Source organism: Equus przewalskii, chromosome 21, assembly GCF_037783145.1.
Source record: "Equus przewalskii isolate Varuska chromosome 21, EquPr2, whole genome shotgun sequence".
Classification (NCBI taxonomy): domain Eukaryota; kingdom Metazoa; phylum Chordata; class Mammalia; order Perissodactyla; family Equidae; genus Equus; species Equus przewalskii.
The window spans coordinates 33910508-33933384 of NC_091851.1; the positions used below are offsets into that span (position 1 = coordinate 33910508).

Consider the following 22877-nt stretch of genomic DNA (forward strand, 5'->3'; position numbering starts at 1 on the left):
TAATCTAGTGTGAAGGCCAATAAAGACATTTTTAGACTTGCCAGGACAGAGAAAGTTTGTCTTTTTTGTAATCTGTCTGTTTAAAGTATGGGCAAAGCATTGAAGTCTTGGTTGTAGTTGCAGGACAGGATATAATGTTAACCGCATCAGTGAGGACATGCTTGGTTATGCTGCAATAACAAATAACCCCCAAACTGTCAGAGGCTTAGGACGACAAAGATTTATGTCTCCCTCATACCACATGTAAACTGTATATTGATGGGAGTGGGGTGGGGACTCTGTTCTCCTGGGACCTGGGCTGACAGAGGCTCTTCCGTATGGAATGTTGCCAGGCATGACAGCAGGCAGAGAATATGTGTGTCTGCACATGGGAGGAGGAGCTCACGCCAGTCCAGCCCAGAAATAACAAAGGTCACTTCCTCCCACGATCCATTGGCCAGAATTAGTCACATGGTTATTATATGCAACTACAGTGAGTAGGGGAACATAATCCTCTGTGTCCAAAAGGAGGGAGAACTGGATAGAGGGGAGCTTTTGAATCTCTACTGCATTAAACAAAATGACAATTTAAAAATAAAATGAGGCTGACAAAGAGTGGAAAATAGAAGGAGGAAGGAAAGATTGAGAAAAAAGAAATATTGCTCATACCTTCATTTTAGAAAGTGGGGGGTCAAAAGATATTGTCCAGATGATGAAAGAAGAAAATATAGGTTATGTTTATTGAATTCATGAGGAGAAAGGAGAGCTACAAATAAGTATATAAATATCAAATTATTGGAGATGGAGAAAGCAGGAAGTATAAGTAAACTTTACAGACAATAAATACGGTCTAGCTATTGTTTACATTTATGGAGATAATCACCAGAAAATCAAAATGATTAAAAGAGGTTGACTCAAGGAGTTGGGAAATGGGGACAAGAGTTTGCTTTTCGTGGTAGACTTTCCTGTGCTGTTTAATATGTTATTGTGTATATGAATGTATTAGGGCTCTTCAGAGAAATAGAACCAATAGGAGATATATGTGTATAGAGATAGATATCTATGTATATATACACATATGTGCGTGTGTGTCAAGAGACAGAGACAGAGACAGAGAGCACATGCATGTGTGTGAGATTTAGTATAGAAATTGGGTCACATACAGACATTTCTTTGTCTGTAAACTGGAGACCCAGGAAAGCTAGTGGTGTAATTCAGTTCCAGTCTGAAGGCCTGAGAACCAGGGGAGCCACTGGTGTAAGTCCTGGTCTGAGTCTAAAGACCTGAGAACAAGGACTGCCAAAGTCCAAGGGCAGGAGAAGATGGACTTCCCTGCTCAGACAGAGCAAATTTGCCCTTCCTCTGCCTTTTTACTCTATTCAAGCCCTCAGTGGATTGGACAATGCCCACCCACATTGGTGAGAGGAATCTTCTTTACTCAGTCTACTTATTCAAATGCTAATCTCTTCTAGAGACATCCTCACAGACACATCCAGAAATAATGTTTTACCAGCTATCTGGGCATCCCTTAGCCCAGTCAAATTGACACATAGAAGTGACCATTGGAATGAACTATATTTTGTTTCAAATCACATAGTCTTTGAGGACAGATATACAAGCTTCACCACATTTGGCAAGTTCCCATCACTTAACTTCCCTGGACTTCAGCTTCCTTTTCAATAAAGTAGGGTGAGACATTTGTGGGGATTATGTGAAATCATGAATGGTGAATGCAAACAGCAATGAAAAGAAAGCTGGGGTAGCAATAGTTATATCAGAAAAAACAGACTTTAAAAAAACTGTAACAAGAGCCAAAGAAAGGCACTAATGAACAACGTCCAGGCTGGCACTGATAAAGGGAACGATCCAACAAGAGGATATAACACCTGTAAATATCCACCCAACATAGGAGCACCTAAATATATAAAGCAATTATTAATTGACATAAAAGGAGAAATAGACAGTAACGCAATAATAGTAGGAGACTTTAGCACTCCACTTACACCAATGGATAGATCATCCAAACAGAAGATCAATAGGGAAACATTGGCCTTATATGACACATTAGACCAGAGGGACTTAGTAGATGTATACAGAACATTCCATCCAAAAACCACAGAATACACATTCTTTTCAAATGCACATGGAACATTCTCCAGGATAGATCATACATTAGGGCACAAAACAAGTCTCAATAAATTTAAGAAGATTAAAATAATGCCAATCATCTTTTCTGACAACAACAGTATGAAACTAGAAATCAACTACAGGAAGAAAATTGGAAAAGCCACAAATATGTGGAGATTAAACTAAATGCTACCGAACAACGATTTGGTCAATGAAGAAATCAAAGGAGAAATCACAAACTACTTGGAGACGAATGAAAATACGACATGCCAAAATTTATGAGATACGGCTGAAGCGATTCTAAGTGGGAAGTTTATAGCAATACAGGCTACCTCAACAAACAAGAAAAATCTCAAACAAACAATCTAACAGTGCATCTAAAGGAACTGGAAAAAAAAAAAAAAGAACAAAGGAAGCCCCAAATCAGTAGAAGGAAGGAAATAATAAAAATCAGAGCAGAAATAAATGAAATAGGGACCAAAAAAATAGAAAAAAAATCAATGAAACTAAGAGCTTGTTCTTTGAGAAGATAAACAAAATTGACAAACCTTTGGCTAGACTCACCAAGAAAAAAAGAGAGAAGGCTCAAATGAATAAAATCAGAAATCAAAGAGGAGAAATTATAATGGACACCTCAGAAACACGAAAGATTGTAAGGGAATACTACAAAAAGCTATATGCCAACAAACTGGATATCTAGAAGAAATGGGTAAATTCTCAGACTCGTACAACCTTCCAAAACTGAATCAAGAAGAAACGGAGAATTTGAATAGGCCAATCAACAGTAATGAGATGAAAACGATAATCAAAAACCTCCAAAAAATAAAAGTCCAGGACCAGACAGCTTCCCTGGTGAATTCTACCAAACATTCAAAGAACACTTAATACCTATTCTTCTCAAACTATTGCAAAAAACTGAAGAGGAGGGGAAGCTTCTTAACTTATTCTATGAAGCCAACATTACCCTGATACCAAAACCAGACAAGGAAAACACAAAAAAAGAAAATTACAGGCCAATATCACTGATGAACATGGATGCAAAAATCCTCACCAAAATACTAGCAAATCGAATACAACAATACATTAAAAAGATCACACACCACGATCAAGTAGATTTATTTCAGGGATGCAAGGATGGTTCAAATCCACAAATCAGTCAATGTGATAATGTGATGAATTAAAAAAATAAAGAATAAAATCATAAAAAGAGTATGATCATCTCAATAGATATAGAGAAAGCATTTGACAAGATACAGCATGCATTTATGATAAAAACTCTGAATAAAATGGATATAGAAGGAAAATATCTCAATATAATAAAGAACACATATGACAAACTCACAGCTTATATCATACTCAATGGAGAAAAACTGAAAGTTATCCCTCTAAGAACAGGAACCAGACAAGGATGCCCACTTTCACCGCTCTTATTTAACATAGTACTAGAAGTCCTAGCCAGAGCAATCAGGCAAGAAAAAGAAATAAAAGGGATCCAAATGGAAAGTAAGAAGTGAAACTGTCACTATTTGCAGATGACATGATTTTATATACAGAAAAATCCACCAAAAAACTTTTAGAAATAATAAATGAGTACAGTAAAGTTGCAGGATACAAAATCAACATACAAAAATCAGTTGTGTTTCTATACACTAACAATGAAGTAGCAGAAAGAGAAATTAAGAATACAATCCCATTTACAAGCACAACAAAAAGAATGAAATATCTAGAAATAAATTTAACCAAAGAGGTGAAAGATCTGTACATTGAAAACTACAAAATATTGTTAAAAGAAATTGAAGACACAAAGAAATGGAAAGATATTCTGTGCTCTTGGATTGGAAGAATTAACATAGTTAAAATGTCTGTACTTCCTAAAGCAATCTACAGAGTCAGTGCAATCCCTATCAAAGTTCCAATGACATTTTTCACAGAAATACAATGAAGAATCCTAAAATATATATGGAACAACAAAAAACCCTGAATAGCCAAAGGAATACTGAGAAAAAAGAACAAAGCTGGAGGTATCACACTCCCTGATTTCTAAATATACTACAAAGCTATAGTAATCAAAACAGCATGGTACTGGCACAAAAACAGACACACAGATCAATGGAACAGAATCAAGAGTCCAGAAGTAAACCCACATGTCTATGGACAGCTAATTTTCAACCAGGGAGCCAAGAACATACAATGGATAAAGGAAAGTCTCTTCAATAAATGGTGTTGGCAAAACTGGACAGGCAGATGCAAAAGAATGAAAGTAGACCACTGTCTTATACTATACACAAAAATTAACTCAAAATGGATTAAAGACTTGAATGTAAGACCTGAAACCATAAAACTTCTAGAAGAAAACATAGTCAGTACACTCTTCGACATCAGTCTCATGGCACATTTTCAAATACCATGTCTGAGCAGGCAAGGGAAACAACAGAAAAAATAAATAAATGGGACTACATCAAACTAAAAATCTTCTGCACAGCAAAGGAAACCATCAACGAAACAAAAAGGCAACCTAACAATTGGGAGAAGATATTTGCAAACCATATATCTGATAAGGGGTTAATATCCAAAATATATAAAGAAGTCATACATCCCAACAACAAAAAAAACTAACAACCCAATTAAAAAATGGGCAAAAGAGAGGAGAAGATCCAAGATGGTGCTGTGAGTAGTCCTCTTTGTCTCTCCCCCTTCAAGTCTACAATTATTTGGACACTCATTGCTTAACAAAGGATATCCAGATAGCATCTCAGGATGTCTGAGAGACCCACGCGACTATACATCAGAAGGCAGACGGACTTCCCCCTGGGAGGAGGTGGAGATAGGTGAAAACTCTCCGACCCTGACCGAACAGCCTAGTACCTGCAAGCTGCTTTCTTCCAATGGACGCCCCCAGAAGATCAACACACACCTAGGGCAGGAGCGAGCACACACCAGAGGAGTGATGGTGGAAACAGGTGACCAGAACCCTACCTAAACCCCCCGCAATTACTCCTAAACGCAGAGGGAAACTCTAGAGTTACACACTTGAGCCTGCGGGGAGAGTCTCGCCCCGCCATTGGCGGGGAGATCCCGCCTGGTGTCCACGGTGCCCCAAGGGTCCCAGAGAGAATCACAGAGGGCATGGCGGTCCCCTGGCTGCCACTGCCTGCACGGCCGGGCAAGGGATTGCCAGAGATCTCAGAGAGGACTGGGGGTGGGTGAAGTCCAGAGGCCGGCTCTGCGCCCCGGAGGGGAAGCTCCAGAGTTCCGCCCAGGCAGCAGACAAAACTCTCTGTCTGCCATTAGTGGAGGGGCTACGCCCAGCATTCACAACTCCGGGAAAGTCCCGGAGAGAATCCCAGAGGGTGAGGCGACCCCCAGCTGCCGTTGCCCGCCCGGCGGGACAAGGGATTGCCGGAGATCTGGGAGAGGACTGGGGCTGGGTGGAGCTCCAGAGGCCGGCTCCATGGCCCGGGAGGGGAAGCTCCAGAGTTCCGCCCGGGCAGCAGACAAAACTCTCTGTCTGCCATTAGCGGAGGGGCCACTCCCAGCATCCACAACACCGGGAGGGTCCCGGAGAAGAGAATATCAGGCAGGGCAGCAGCTGACCAGCTACCACTGAAATCAGGATCTCCGGCTATCCCCCAGTCAGGGCAAAGGGCTCCCCGAGTTCCTGGGGAACAGGACTGGGGCTGGGTGGAGTTCCAGCGACCCGTCTCCGTAGCCTACGGGGAAACCCTACAGGCTCACAGCAGCCTCAGTGAAAGCCTCTGCACAGCACTAGTAGAGAGCACCCATCCGGCAGCCACAAGGCTGGAAGACCCCGGGACAAAAGTAGCATAGCTAGGTGAGCTAACCACAGACTGTAGAAGATGCCAATAGCTCTGCTGTGACCCATAGTGGACAAGTGAGATTTTGTGGGTGCCGACAGTGACAGAGCGGCAAATATAAGTGATCCTACCCCTGGCCGCTGGAAAAGCCCATAACACCATTGCAGACCCCAAGGAGGGAGCACGTCTATGTGGGCTGCAACGGTAGGCACCAGCAGCCTGAATCCCCCCCGTGACAGCCCCCACGGCAGAAGAGGGAATCCAAAGGACCACTGTGACTATGAGGAGGGGCCCAGGCCCAGTTAGCAACTGCAGATAGGGTTCCTGGTTGGTGCAGTATAAACAGCTGCTCCCCCACCACACCAGCAGAAACAAGTGGAAGGAGCAACTAATCTCTATCTCTATGCAGAGGCACAAATCTACAACATCAAACAATATGAAAAAATACATTAAATCTCCAGAACAGAAAGAAAACAACAAATACACAGACAACAATCCCAAAGAAAATGAAATATATAACGTAAATGATGATGACTTCAAAACAGCCATCATTAAAATACTCAATGAGTTAAGAGAGAATTCAGATAGACAACTCAACGAGTTCAGGAGCTATGTCACAAAAGAGTTTGATACGATAAAGAAGAACCAAACAGAAATACTGGAAATGAAGAACACAATAGAGGAGATTAAGAAAAATCTAGATGCACTGAACAGTAGGGCCGATAATATGGAGGAAAGAATTAGCAATTTGGAAGATGGGAATATAGAAATGCTGCAGGCAGAGGAGGAGAGAGAAGTAAGACTAAAAAGAAATGAAGAAACTCTCCGAGAATTATCAGACACAATTAGGAGATGCAACGTAAGGATTATAGGTATACCAGAGGGAGAAGAGAAGGAGAAAGGGGCAGAAAGCCTATTCAAAGAAATAATGGCTGAGAACTTCCCAAATCTGGTGAGAGAGATGGATCTTCAGGTGACAGAAGCCAACAGATCTCCAAACTTTAGCAATGCAAGAAGACCAACCCCACGGCATATAGTAGTGAAGCTAGCAAAAGTCAACGACAAGGAGAAAATGCTAAGGACAGCCAGGCAAAAGAAACTAACCTACAAAGGAACCCCCATCAGGCTATCAGCAGATTTCTCAGCAGAAACTTTACAGGCTAGAAGAGAGTGGAATGATATATTCAAAAATCTGAAGGACAAAAACCTACAGCCGAGAATTCTCTACCCAGCGAAAATATCCTTCAGATACGATGGAGAAATAAAAACTTTCCCAGATAAACAAAAATTAAGGGAATTTATTGCCACAAAACCTCCTCTTCAGGAAATCCTCAGGAAAACCCTCATTCCTGAAAAATCAAAAAAAGGAAAGGGGCTACAAAACCAAGAGCAGAGGAGATAAGTAGAAGGACAACAACAGAGAGTAGCAGCTCTACATCAGAACAGATTAAACCATGGGACCAGAAACAAAGGAAACTGAAGAAAACCGGAAAACAAGACATAAAATGGTAGTGGTAGGCCCCCACATCTCAATAATCACTCTAAATGTAAATGGATTGAACTCCCCAATCAAAAGACACAGAGTGGCAGGATGGATCAAAGAACAAGACCCAACAATATGCTGCCTCCAGGAAACACACCTCAGCCCCAAAGACAAACACAGACTCAGAGTGAAGGGATGGAGAACAATACTCCAAGCTAATAATGAACAAAAGAAAGCAGGTGTCGCTATACTAATATCAGACAAGGTAGACTTCAAAGCAAAACAGATAAAGAAAGACAAAGAGGGACAATACATAATGATAAAAGGGACTCTCCACCAAGAAGACATAACTCTTACAAATATATACGCACTCAACACAGGAGCACCAAAATTTGTAAAGCAACTCTTAACAGAGCTAAAAGAAGACATCAACAACAATACAATAATAGTAGGGGACCTCAACACACCATTAACACCAATGGACAGAACATCCAGACAGAAAATCAACAAGGAAATAATAGAATTAAATGAAAAATTAGACCAGATGGACTTAATAGATATATATAGAACACTTCATCCAAAAACAGCAGGTTACACATTCTTCTCAAGTGCACATGGAACATTCTTAAGGATTGACCATATTTTGGGAAACAAAGCAAACATCAATAAGTACAAGAGAGTTGAAATAATATCAAGCATCTTTTCTGATCATAATGCTATAAAACTAGAAATCAACTACAAGAAAAAAGCAAAGAAAGGTGCAAAAATGTGGAGACTAAACAACACGCTTCTGAACAAACAATGGATTATTGAAGAAATTAAAGAAGAAATCAAATATTATCTGGAGACAAATGAAAATGAGAACACGACATACCAAATCATTTGGGATGCAGCAAAAGCAGTCCTAAGAGGGAAATTCATCACAATACAGGCTCACCTCACTAAACAAGAAAAAGCTCACATAAGCAACCTCAAACGACACCTAACAGAACTAGAAAAAGAAGAACAAACAAAGCCCAGAGTCAGTAGAAGGAGGGAAATAATAAAAATAAGAGCAGAAATAAATGATATTGAAACAAAAAAGACAGTGGAAAGGATCAAGGAAACAAAGAGTTGGTTCTTCGAATAAATTAACAAAATCGACAAACCTTTAGCCAGACTCACCAAGAAAAGAAGAGAGAAATCTCAAATAAATAAAATTAGGAATGAGAGAGGAGAAATCACAACAGATACCAAAGAAATACAAGGGATCATAAGAGAATACTATGAAAAACTATATGCCAACAAATTGAACAACCTGGAAGAAATGGACAACTTGCTAGACTCCTACAACCTCCCCAAACTGAATCAGGAAGAAATGGAGAATCTGAATAGGCCAATCACAAGTAAGGAGATAGAAACAGTAATCAAAACCTCCCCCAAAATAAGAGTCCAGGACCAGACGGCTTCTCTGGAGAATTCTACCAAACATTCAAAGAAGACTTAATACCTATTCTTCTCAAACTATTCCAGAAAATTGAGGAAGATGGAGTACTCCCTAACACATTCTATGAAGCCAACATCACTCTGATCCCCAAACCTGACAAGGACAACACAAAGAAGGAGAACTACAGGCCGATATCACTGATGAACATAGATGCAAAAATCCTTGACAAAATTCAGGCAAACCGAATACAGCAATACATCAAAAAGATTATACGCCATGATCAAGTGGGATTTATACCAGGGACACAGGGATGGTTCAACATCCACAAGTCAATCAACGTGATACACTACATCAACAAAATGAAAAACAAAAACCACATGATCATCTCAATAGATGCAGAGAAAGCTTTCGACAAGATCCAACACCCATTTATGATAAAAAAAAAAAGCCCTCAATAAAATGGGTATAGAAGGAAAGTACCTCAACATAATAAAGGCCATATATGACAGACCCACAGCCAACATCATACTCAATGGACAAAAACTGAAAGCCATCCCTCTGAGGACAGGAACAAGACAAGGGTGCCCACTTTCACCACTCCTATTCAACATAGTACTGGAGGTGTTGGCCAGAGCAATTTGGCAGGAAAAAGAAATAAAAGGAATCCAAATAGGTAATGAAGAAGTAAAACTCTCGCTGTTTGCAGACGACATGATCTTATATATAGAAAACCCCAAAGAATCCATAGAAAAACTATTAGAAATAATCAACAACTACAGCAAAGTAGCAGGGTATAAAATCAACATACATAAATCAGTAGCATTTCTATACACTAACAATGAACTAACAGAAAAAGAACTCAAGAACTCAATCCCATTCACAATCGCAATGAAAAGAATAAAATACCTTGGGATAAACTTAACCAAGGAAGTGAAGGATCTTTACAATGAAAACTACAAGACTTTCTTGAAAGAAATTGATGACGACATAAAGAGAGGGAAAGACATTCCATGCACATGGATTGGAAGAATAAACATAGTTAAAATGTCCATACTACCTAAAGCAATCTACAGATTCAATGCTATCCCAATCAGAATCCCAAGAACATTCTTCACAGAAATTGAACAAAGAATCCTAAAATTCATATGGGGCAGCAAAAGACTGCGAATTGCTAAAGCAATCCTGAGCAAGAAAAACAAAGCCGGCAGAATCACAATCCCCGATTTCAAAACATACTACAAAGCTACAGTGATCAAAACAGCAATGGTACTGGTACAAAAACAGGTCCACAGATCAATGGAACAGAATTGAAAGCCCAGAGATAAAACCACACATCTACGAACAGCTAATCTTCGACAAAGGAGCAGAGGGCCTACAATGGAGAAAAGAAAGTCTCTTCAACAAATGGTGCTGGGAAAACTGGACAGCCACATGCAAAAGATTGAAAATTGACCATTCTTTTTCACCACACACCAAAATAAACTCAAAATGGATCAAAGACCTAAAGATTAGGCCGGAAACAATAAGTCTTCCAGAAGAGAATATAGGCAGTACACTCTTTGACATCAGTTTCAAAAGAATCTTTTCGGACACTATAACTCCTCAGTTGAGGGAAACAATAGAAAGAATAAACAAATGGGACTTCATCAGACTAAAGAGCTTCTTCAAGGCAAGGGAAAACAGGATTGAAACAAAAAAACAGCTCACTAATTGCGAAAAAATATTTACAAGCCACTTATCCGACAAAGGGTTAATCTCCATAATATACAAAGAACTCACAAGGCTTAACAACAAAAAAACAAACAACCCGATCAAAAAATGGGCAGAGGACATGAACAGACATTTCTCAAAAGAAGATATAAATATGGCCAATAGACACATGAAAAGATGTTCATCATCGCTAATCATCAGGGAAATGCAAATCAAAACTACACTAAGATATCACCTTACACCCGTTAGATTGGCAAAAACATCCAAAACAAAGAGCGACAAATGTTGGAGAGGTTGTGGAGAAAAAGGAACCCTCATACACTGTTGGTGGGAATGCAAACTGGTACAGCCACTATGGAAAACAGTATGGAGATTTCTCAAAAAGTTAAAAATAGAAATACCCTATGACCCAGCCATCCCATTACTGGGTATTTATCCTAAGAACCTGAAATCAGAAATCCCAAGAGTCCCTTGCACCCCTATGTTCATCGCAGCATTATTTACAATAGCCAAGACATGGAACCAACCTACATGCCCAGAAACTGATGATTGGATAAAGAAGATGTGGTATATATACACAATGGAATACTACTCAGTGATAAAAAAAGGACAAAATTGGCCCATTCGCAGCAACGTGGATGGACCTCGAGGGTATTATGTTAAGCGAAATAAGCCAGTCAGAGAAAGACGAACTCTCTATGACTCCACTCATAGGTGGAAGTTAACATATTGAGAAGGAGATCTGATCGGTGGTTACCAGGGAAAAGGGGGGGGGTGGGGGGAGGGCACAAAAGGGGAAGAGGTGTACCCACAACATGACTAACAATAATGTACAACTGAAATCTCACAAGGTTGTAATCTATCATAACATTAATAAAAAAAAAATGGGCAAAAGATCTGAACAGACATTTTTCCAAAGAAGATATGCAGATGGGCAACAGGCACATGAAAAGATGTTCAACATTATTAATTATTAGGGAAACGCAAATCAAAACTACAATGAGATATCACATTATACCCATCAGAATGGCTATAATTAACAAGACAAGAAATAAATATTGGAGAGGATATAAAGAACAGGGAACTCTCAAACACTGCTGGTGGGACTGCAAACTGGTGTAGCCACTATGGAAAACAGTAATGGAGATTCCTCAAAAAATTAAGAAGAGAACTACCATATGACCCAGCTATTCCACTGCTGGGTATTTATCCAAAGAACATGAAAACACGAATTCATAAAGATATATGCACCCCTATGTTCATTGCAGCATTATTCACAATAGCCAAGACTTGGAAACAACCTAAGTGCCCATGAAGGGAGGAGTGGATAAAGAAGATGTGGTATATATATACAATGGACTACTACTCAGCCATAAAAAAGATGAAATCTTGCCATTTATGACAACGTGGAGGGACCTTGAGGGTATTATGCTAAGCGAAATAAGTCAAATACTGCATGATCTCACTCGTAAGTAGACGACAAAAACAATGACAAACAATCATATAGAGACAGAGATCGGATTGGTGGTTACCAGAGGGGAAGTGGAGAGGGGGGAGGGCGAAAGGGGGGACTGGGTACACATATGTGGCGATGGATTGTAATCTTTGAGTGGTGAATACGATGTAGTCTACACAGAAATCAAAATATAGTGATGTACACCCAAAATCTGTATGATATTATAAACCAATGTTATCTCAATTTAAAAAAAAATTAACAACAACAACAAAAGGAAATCATGTATGGTGAGAGCTTGGCATGGTGCCTGGCATATAGCATGTGCTGGTTAGATGAGCTATACCATCACTGATGTCAGGTCCAGATCGGCTCTGTGTACAAGAGAACTGGGCCCTGATTCCTGATGGAGAAGGTTCTGGGAGACGATCCAACCTACCTGTTATGCTGAAGTTGGGCACGTGTGACCTGGTCTTATCCACAGCGACACGAGGGGTCAGTCCACAGGATCGGGACTAGGACGGGCTCCTGACTTCCAGCCCTGGGCTCTGCTGGCCACCACCGCAGTCTCCGAATCATAACTGCATTTGGCTCTGGACATAAAGAAAAGAGAGCCATTTGGGAGGCATTGAAATATTTCCTCCTGCACAAATTGTTTCTTTTTGTGCTGGCAAGTCCAAGGTGTTCTGACAAAGGTCAAAAGTATTTATTTTCTTTAATACTCTAGGGAGGAGAGCGAGACACGACGAGGGTGAGCCAGAGCAGGGAAAGGAGAAAGAGGGGTATTGGCAATTTTGATAGCTGAAAGGGCTCTTTTTATCACAGGAAATGGTTGTTTTCTGGGCACAGAAACGACCTTTGGTTTTCTATCAAAACCAGCAGAGTTATGATGAGGGAAAACTAAGAAATCGTTGAACAGACAGATGATATGGTCAAGGCCACTCTCTATCTGGCCCTGCCCACCTCCCCAGCCTCTCCCCCTGCCTCCCTGTAGGTTCCTGACCACCGAACTCCCTGTACCGTTCCCTCTGACTGGACCACCTGACCCTGTGTCTTGGCCTGCTGTCCTCCTCTAGGACTCAGATCAGGTGTCATCTCTCCCCCAAAGACCACCCTCCCCCACAGCTCTACTGTGCATCCATTACACTTGGCACTTATCAAGTTGTGTCGAAACTGCCCACTTGCCCATCTATCTCTTTCACTGGACTGGAAATCATACACAGGACCCTCAGGCTCAGATCTGGCATTCAGAAAGAGTCATGCTTTATTTGGCCTGCACTGTTTGGGTCCACATAGTGTTTTTTTAAATTTTTTGCATTCATGGCCAAAAGTTAAAAATCAAGAGATTTCATATAAAAACCCAGATTTCTGGCTTCTCTTGAGAAACGAGAAATCCAGCATTCATGGGTGCACTTCTCCACCCTTGTGGCAGCGGTCCCCTTTGGATAGAGCCTGGTTTCTTCATTTCTTCAGTCTCCACCACACCCTATTGTATTGGCATTAAGGCCTCATATCAGATCCATTTGTCACAACTCTTGCAATATTGTTTTTTATTGCAGTGGATTAAAGAAGAAAGTAAAATATTTCTTTTACCCATGTTCCTTCCTCGCACCTGGCCCACTTCCCTCATTTACATCATCAGACTAGACCCTGTAGGTCCCTGGGCTTCGCACCCTCGCACTGGGCTGGGAGCTCCTTGAAAACAAGCAATGATCTGCTCATCTCTGTGGCTCCAACAGCAAGCACAGTGTCTGGCTGAGAGTCGGTCCACCACAAACACTTGTTGGAATTATGAATGTAACTCCTGCTGTTAGAAGAGAACCTCTTTCTAAATTCTTTCACCCCTGTAGTCATCTATTCAACAAATATTTACTGAGTTCATCTGTGTGTCCATTTCCCTGAGTTGGCATTCTCTTTATCTTTGGAGTCCTGGATCCTCTTGCAACCCCCAAATAATCAAAACCTCTCTCCAGACTGCCATTCAGGTACCTCTTATAAGACCTGCTCTTAGCAACAGCATAAGAGAAGACCACAAAGAACCTTTCATTGGTAGTGGTGGTATTGTCGTCAGTAATAAGTACTTATCATTTATCGAGAGATTCCCATGTTCCAGGAACTTTGCATACATTTCCTCATTCAAACTTTACAACAGCCCTGTGAGGTGTCATTAGTTGGGACTGTCAGTTACAAGTAGAAAAAAATCAAAACATCCAACACTCAAAATGACTTAAACCAAAAGGTTCCTGTAACTGAGAAATCAGATCTAGCATTCATTAAACCATGATGTGGCCAACACAGTTCTAAGAATTTTATATGTCTTAATTCCTTTAATCTTCTAAACAACACTTTGAGAAAGGTACTAACATTATTTCCATTTCACAGATGGGGAAACCTGGGTACAGAGATTTCAACAATTTTACTACAGTCATCCAGCTACAAGGTCATTCTTTTTTCCTTCCCAGAAAAACCCCATTCTGTGTTTAAGGGAATTGCCTACTTTACTAGACTCCTTGGAACCGGAGTTCAATTCCCACAGAGGAGGCAGAACATGCCAGATGCTGGCTTCCCAGCCTCTTTTGCATCTAGGACACGAGCATGTGGTAGAAGCTCTGCCAGTCAGATATGTCTGCTGTGGACTTTGATTCATGAACTAACGTGCAGAATGTTCTCTGGTAGGTGTGGTGGGAGCAGTAAGATTGAGTTACTATGACAACAAGGCAGTGTGGTTTGGGGCAGCACCTGTGTCCAGAGCCGGAGGGTCAGCAGTGTCCTCCCCAGGCTAACTCTGCTGTGTCAAGGTGACCGCCATTCCTGGCTGCTCAGCTTCTGAGCTTGGTTCCTCAGCCCGCTCAGTGGTCTATGATCTACGCCAGATGTTTCCAGCAAATTCCTTTACTGCCCAACTCAGTCAGTTATCTCCTGTTGTTTACCTATTGCAGTGGCAAAGCCCAGATTGGAGCCAAGCTGTCTCCCCCAAGAGTTTACACTTTTAACCAGTATGCTATGTTGTTTCTAGAAGTATCCTTCAGCTTCGGGTACAGTTGGATCCAGGGCCTTAAGTGATACCATGGGGTTGATGATCTCCACCTTTTTCTCTCAACTCTTCTCTCCTGTGTGTTGACTCCAGTTTTGTCAGACTCTCCCCTCATGGAGGAGAGATGGCCACCAGCAACTCCAGGCTTACATTCCCACCAGCTCAGAACCCTAGCAGAAAAAAAGACATTCTCTCTCCCAAGAGTTCCGGGAGGTCTTGGACCTGACTCTCATTGGTCCGTATTGAGTTACGGACATGTGCTCGATTACTCTGGTTAGGGAGGGCAGTGATGCTAATGGCTCAGCCTTTGTCATTGCCTTTCCCATATGGCTTGCAATAGTATTCTTAATTTTTTTTTTTACCCACCTTCCTGATTTAAATGCTCTCTATAAAGAAATTTAAGTACATAAAGTTATAAGGAAGAATGTAAACATCCCTTGAAATCTCATCTCTCTATGACGACTACCGTTAACATTTTAGTGGGCATCTTTCACATGTGTCTTTACACGCACGGGCCAGAAGTTACCTGTTATAAAATCAAAACAAATAATAAATACTTCTTATCCTTTCAAAAAACAAAAAGACTTCACTGGATCTATAGAGCAATTTGAGGAGAACTGACATCTTTAGAATATTAAGTATTCTGCCCAAAGAACATGTGATATCTATTTGGATCTTCTTTCATTGCTCCCACTGATGTCCTAAGTTTTTAAATTTCCAAGTCCTGCACATATTTCTTCAGATTTATTCCTAGATATTTGGGCTTTGTGATACCAAATAAATGGTGCTTTTTTTGTTGTTGTTGCTGTTAAACAAAACTTTTTTATGGTAAATAAAATGCAATTGATTTTTGGATACTGACTTTGCATATTATGGCATTGCTAAATTTGCTTTTAACTCTAATAGTTTATTTGTAAATTTCTTTTGTTTTGCTCCTCATACATAACCATGTTTGCCAATTTCTTCCTTTCAAATCTTTTATTTTTGCACTGGGTAGAATCTCAAATACAATGATAAGCAGAAGTGAACATATCAGGAATCTTTCTTTGTTGATCTCAATGGAAATGCTTCCAATATTTCCATTAAAATATGATGGCTGTTATATGTTCTTTGTAGAAAATCTTTATCACATTAAGAAAGTTCCCTTCGGGGCCAGCCCGGTGGCGCAGCGGTTAAGTGCACTCGTTCCGCTTCTCGGCAGCCCGGGGTTCGCCGGTTCAGATCCTGGGTGCGGGTGCGGACATGGCACCACTTGGCATGCCATGCTTTGGTAGGCGTCCCATGTATAAAGTAGAGGAAGATGGGCATGGATGTTAGCTCAGGGCCTGTCTTCCTCAGCAAAAAGAGGAGGACTGGCAGTAGTTAGCTCAGGGCTAATCTTCCTCAGAAAAAAAAAAGAAAAAAGAAAGTTCCCTTCTATTCCTGATTTTCTAAATTTTTCCAGAAAAAATTTACTAAAACTAAAGAGAAAACAAAGAACAGGGATAATCCTATAATCATGGTGGCAAATGAGTCAGTAGTTAAAAATCTGCCAACACAAATACTACTAAGCCCTGACAGTTTCACAGGGGTGTCACCAAACATTCAAGGCACAGATAATTCCAATCTTATCCAAACCTCTCCAGTCAAATTAGAGAATTCTGTCTATTCCTAACTTCTTCAAGTTTTTCTCCAATCACAAACTTGTGTTGAATATTATCAAATGCTTTCTTTGTTTCTATTAGGATAATTGCATGAAATTTCTTCTTAATCTGTCACAGTGGAAAATTATATGAACTCATTTTCTAATGTTAAACCAACTTTGCATTCCTGGAATAAAGTCCTACTGGTTGTGATGTAAAATAATAATAATAATAAACATTCTTTCAATCATGTACACCCCTTTTTAAGGTGATTTTTTCCCCTACTCCTTTCCTTCTCTTTTCCCAACTTCCGTTAATCTCTCTAACTTACCCCATACCTTCTGACTCAAGATAACCCACATTATCGACTGATGAGTATATTTGCATACTTTTCTCCAAGTCAGTATAGCCATAGCCACACACACACAGACACACCCCTACCTATATAGAAATCCTGCTCTTAACTCCCGCAATACGCATTTTAAAGGACAATGCGTTACTAATGGTGGCATTTTAGCCACCAGAGATTGATTGTTGAGAGAGAGGGATTTCACCCATGGAGGGAGCCCTTCTTGGCACCCCCACAATTGCACTGCACAGGTGAGCTTCAGGTAAGCTCATCCTCCCACAGTTCTGGAGTGGGTATGAGAAGGTTGGGGTGGGCACCCTCTGCCCCCACCATAGAAATGGACCTCCGCCAGGCCCTGGGCTCGAGAAATGCCTGCTGGCCTGTCTGCGAAGCTGAAGGACCTGCAAAGTCTCTTCTGCTGGAGCCCCTGAATCCGGGCCCTCCAACACTTCCTTTATGGATTTTTTTCTTCGTTCTCCTACTCGGCAATTTTAACCAGTCCAGGGACCAGTTGCTCTGCCCTCAGATCAATAGCCCTTGGGAAGGACTGTGGGTGGTCTCTGGGGAAGCATCTCAGCTGTTTCCGCAGAGGCATCATCTCCTTCCAGACTCAGTTTCAGTCAAAGCAAGCTCCTTCAGCTGTGCTAAGGCAGCCTCCTGCAGGCGCATGAGGTTGGCACCAACCCTGGACCAGTGGCTAAAACTGGTCTTTTCATCTCAAAACCCAGCTTTCCATCAAAGGCTTGGAATTCTATTTATTTTCTCTTTTTTGTTTCTTGGTCACCATCATGTTTTAGAAAGGAGTTAAAGCTGCTCTTCGGCTGGAGTAGATGCTCACCAAGCATTTGTTGAGGAAGGGAGGAAAGAATAAATCAAAGAGCAGTCAGCACCTGATAAATGGTTGATGGAGAATCAAATAAGATAATGCATGTGAAACTGATGTGTAATCTGTGAACAGCGAAAAATCATAACTGGACAGGTCTGCAGCCTTATCCACTGGCGCCATCTGCTGGAAATAAGTTACTACAACAGGTCCATTTCTGTTTTCACGGGACAGGAGGACACCAGCTTCTGGAAATGCTGGCAAGGAGCTGAAGGAAAATAGAGAATACATTTCAGCAAAATCTAACATGTGCCAGATACCGTGCTAAGTGTTTTACATGCATTATTTCTCTTCATCCTCATTGTAACTAGAAGAGGTAGATACTATTATTATTGCATCTTTAGAGATTACAAATTCGAGGTTGATAGAGGCTTACAGCAGATTTATAATGTCTAAGGCTGCGTGGCTAGTGGGTATTTGGGATAAGACTCAAACTCAGTTCTGTCTGACTTCAGAGTCTGTTGCGGGTTGGGTTCCCCGGGAATCAGACTCCAACATGGAGATGTGCAGGCAGGAATTTCATGCAGAGCGCTCCCAGGATCACGCGTAGAAGGGAGAAGTCAGACTGCAATGCCACCTCAACAGAGGCCTCCGCTCATGCAAGAGGGAAGTATGGAGCTGCGGTCGCAAGAAGGCTGGACCTTGGGACTCCCTCTTCACCCAGTCATTGGATGCAGAACTTGGGCTAGGTTGCGCTCTTCAGCCAGGGGGAGGCCCCCAGAGGACAGCTGAGAGCTGTTGGCAGCCAACGCTTCCAGCAACTGGGAGAACAAGTGCCTGAGTCCTGGAGTAGGGGTCAGGGTGGCATGCCACAGTATCCACTACAGAGCCCGTGCACCTATCCCACCTGCACTCCAGCTCAAATAAGGGAACAGCTGGTAGGTAGACACGTCAGGGTCATGGGTAGTGGGAGTGGGGGTTTAAAGAGTGAACGTGGTTCTGCCCACCATCCACCCAGGGAACCTGTGACCCAGGCCCTGCCTGCCACCCAGCTGCAGTAACCAGTGTATCCCGACTCATTCACACAGAAATAGTATAGAGATTATATGATGGGTTCCAAACCATTTTCAAAGGCGTAAAATGCAACGTTCATCTAGTTGGACAAGTGGTTGGTGATGGATTCCTTGACATCCTTGAACAAAAAATGGAAGAACTGAGGGCCACCAATTGACTAATGCATTAGAGCAACTGATTAGAAAACTCACTTTGTGGTAAATGAAATTGTTTAAAGAACACTTCACTCCCTCCTCTACGCCACTTCATAGGATCAGTGAATTTTTTTTTTTAAAGATTGGCACCTGGGCTAACAACTGTTGCCAATCTTCCTCTTTTTTTTTTTTTTAAGGATTGGCACCTGGGCTAACGACTGTTGCCAATCTTTTTTTTTTTTCTGCTTTATCTCCCCAAACCCGCGCTGTACATAGTTGTATATCTTAGTTGCCAGTCCTTCTAGTTGTGGGATGTGGGACGCCACCTCAACATGGCCTGACGAGCGGTGCCATGTCCGCGCCCAGGATCCGAACCCTGGGCCACCGAAGCAGAGCTCCCGAACTTAACCACTCAGCCACAGAGCCAGCCCCAGGACCAGTGAATTTTTGATGTTGGGGGATGTCGGGCTTGGTCACGTGACTTCTGTAGCCTGGTGGAGAGCCGTATATACTTCCCCATCCACTGCCATTAGGCTTGTCCATGCGACTTGCTTTGCCCAATGGGGCGTTAGTAGCTGTGACACAAGTAGAGGCTTGAAATGTGCCTGTGCTGCTGACCTTGCCCTTTTGTGCTTCTGCCATCCCAGAGAACGTGCCGTGGCCTAAGGAAGAGGAGAGATACATACTGCAGACCTTGACGCAGCCTGCAGCTTGGAGCCAAGACCAGCCAAGCCCCTCTGGGCCCAGCCTAGATCAGCCCACCTACAGAAGCATATGTGACAATAAATGATTGTTGTTTTATACCACCGCGTTTTGGGGTGGCTGGTTATGCAGCAAGAGCTGACTGACACACATTTACAAAGTTGTAGAGGATAATCCACGTGGATGTGTCACGCATAATTTCTACTGATTATGGTTTTTCCTTAGGAACTGTCTTTAGACCTTAATCTCCATATAGGATGTGACTCCTGTGTTTAAACATGGAAAAAACTGGGCCAGGCATTTTTCTCCGCATCTGTGGCAGAGACCACTAAAAGGCCCCTAATAAATGTCTCCTTTTCTTCTAGAACAACAAGAAACTCCAGGGTCCCCAAACCATTGGGAAATAGGGCTATAAAATCTGTGTGGTCCCAAAATACAACACTAATGTCTATTAAATATGGCCATGAGGATACTAGATAAGGAAGAGTTTCCCCAAGGGAAAAGCCAAGGGTCATGAAGGTCAGAGGACAGGGACACTTCTCCTAGAAAGCAGGACCAACTCACCTGACAGACAAAAATGTCTGTCCAATTCTTGAACTTTGAATAGTATCTAGAGGTCATCTCCCTTGTGCCTAGGCACATGGTCCTCCATATAAATGCTAATCTTCCCAACCTCCTTTATAGCAAAGTATGGCATGTAACTGAGTTCTGTCCAATAGGATGTGAATCAGATAATCATATAGCAGATTCTGGAACCTTCATTAAGAGACAGCTGCCTTGTACCCACTACCTTCACCTTTTCCCCCCAGTCTCTTCCTTCTTCCTTTTGGCTTGGATGCAGATGTAATGGCAAGAGTTGGAGCAGCCATTTTGGACCATGAGGTGATCTTGAAAATAGCAGCTATGGAGAATGAAGGAGCAAAACTAAAGGAGCCTAAGTCCCAGAAGACTTCACGGGACAAACCACCAACTCGACCCCAAATTTCCTATCTCCAACTTTTACAGGAGAGGGGAAATAAAACAACTTCCAACTTGTTAAAGTTACTGATATTTGGCATCCCTGTTATTCACAGACAAACCTAACCCTAACTGTTACAGCATCCAACTACTGACAATTCATAGTCCCTACAATTAATTAGAAGGAAAGAGATCTTTCTTATGCTGTTACTGTTAGTAGAAACAATAACACTCTAAAAATTTATGTTTGGAAGTGGTTCAGTGTGCTGGAAAAAAGACTGGACTGGAGTTAGAAGACCCAAGTTCTGGACCCAGGACTTTTGCTGATGAATTGTGTGACCTTCGCCATATCTCCCTCATGGGTAAAATGAGGGGATTGGAAGAGGAAGCAGAATCATCAATAAACATAGGAAAAGATGCTTGCCTTCATTAGTAATAAGAGAAATGCAAATTAAAACAAGCAGATACAACTTCACACCAATCAGATTGGCAAATCAAAAAGCCTAATAATTCCAGGTGTTGATGTGGATATGGAGGACACAGGAATTTTCATACATTGCTGGTGGGGATGTAACTTGGCACAACCAATGTAAATTAACCATTTGTGGTGAAGCTGAAAAATGTGCATGTCTTGTGATCCAGGAGCTCAACTTCTAAATATTTACCCTAGAGACACTCTTGCTAGTGTGTCCAACGAGATGCTCCAGGATGTTCTTTGCAGTGTTGAGGAAACAATGTATAGTCTCAATGTGCATTATAGAAATAAATCAGATACGTGCATCGTGCCCTATTCAGGCAATGCAGTGCTATCACAACAATGAAAATGAACCACATCTGTGAGGATGAGCATGTTTAGGTCTTGGGAACCTAATGCTGAGTGATAAAAGCAAAGTACACTGTGGTATATACAACAAGATGGCATGCATATGAAAAAATCTAAACCCACAAAGCAATTCTATATATTGTTCATGAACATATACATACATGGTAAAAATATTAAAATATGGTAGGAAAATATATATAAGATATATAATCAATTCATAGTGGTTCCCCTGGGGGAATGAACTGGGGAAGGATATAAAAGTGATTTCAACTTTATTTGCCACATCTTATTTCTTTACTATTTAAACAAATTAGAAGCAAAAATGACAAGAGACTTGTAACATTACTCTCTTGTGTTTTTGTATGTTTAAATTTTTGAACATATAAATAAAAATGAAAGAGTTGGAATAGAATAATATTTAAGGTCTCATTCAGCCCAAATTTACACATGCAAAACATATATGAAGCAGGGTACAATATACAGAATGTGGTTCAAATCCCAGATCAGTTGGAGGTCTTTCAGTTATGAGTGACCAACATACACAAACACACACCAACAACAAAACTGTCTGAAGCAAAAGAGAATTCATTGGCCCATGTAACTGAACAGTCATGAGCAGCCTCAGGTAAGGCTTGATCCAGGACTCAAAAGCTACCACCAGATCCATTTCTTGGCTTGTCTTCTCCACTGGCCCCCAATATGATTACACAATGGCTGAAGCAGTATCTGGCTTTACATCTTCCCACCACGAAGCCCAGGGAAGGAGACAATCTATGTCTCTGCATTATCAGCAGAGGACCTCACTAACAATGAGGGCAATGCAAATTAAAAATGCACTTTTAAGTACCGTTTTTCACTTATGATATTGGCAAACAACTATGTTATTTCCTGTACTGTAGGTAGGAGAGGGGAGTGGGTACCTTCTATTTGTTCCTCTGGATTGGCTCTCTATTCTCTCTACCTCTTCTGTGTCCCAGGAGGCCGGCCTGCATGATCGCATCAAAAGACTCCCTCTGGGGCCAGCCCTGTGGCCGAGTGGTTAAGTTCGCACGCTCTGCTGCGGCGGCCCAGGGTTCGGATCCTGGGCTGGGACACGGCACTGCTCGTCAGGTCACATTGAGGCGGCATCCCACATACCACAACTAGAAGGACCTACAACTAAGATATACAACTATGTACGGGGGAGTTTGGGGAGATAAAGCAGAAGAAAAAAAAAAAAAAAGATTGGCAACAGTTGTTAGCTCAGATGCCAATCTTTAAAAAAAAAAAAAAAGACTCCCTTTGTCATCTGGTTGAGGTCATTCCAGCAGAAGACTAGAGGGAAAAGAGCGATTTGAGGTGTTTATTCCCTCGGCTCCCTCCTATG

The 22877-nt window shown here is 41.6% G+C and overlaps 1 protein-coding gene across 1 annotated transcript in view; it reads right to left on the reverse strand.

Annotated features, from left to right (window-relative positions):
• RIMS4 (regulating synaptic membrane exocytosis 4) overlaps window positions 1–22877 on the reverse strand; it is a 126934-nt gene that overhangs the window by 97146 nt on the left and 6911 nt on the right. Inside the window, exon 2 of the mRNA XM_070588396.1 lies at window positions 12433–12586. The gene's annotated coding sequence lies outside the window, so the exon portion shown is untranslated. The remainder of the gene's footprint in view (window positions 1–12432; window positions 12587–22877) is intronic.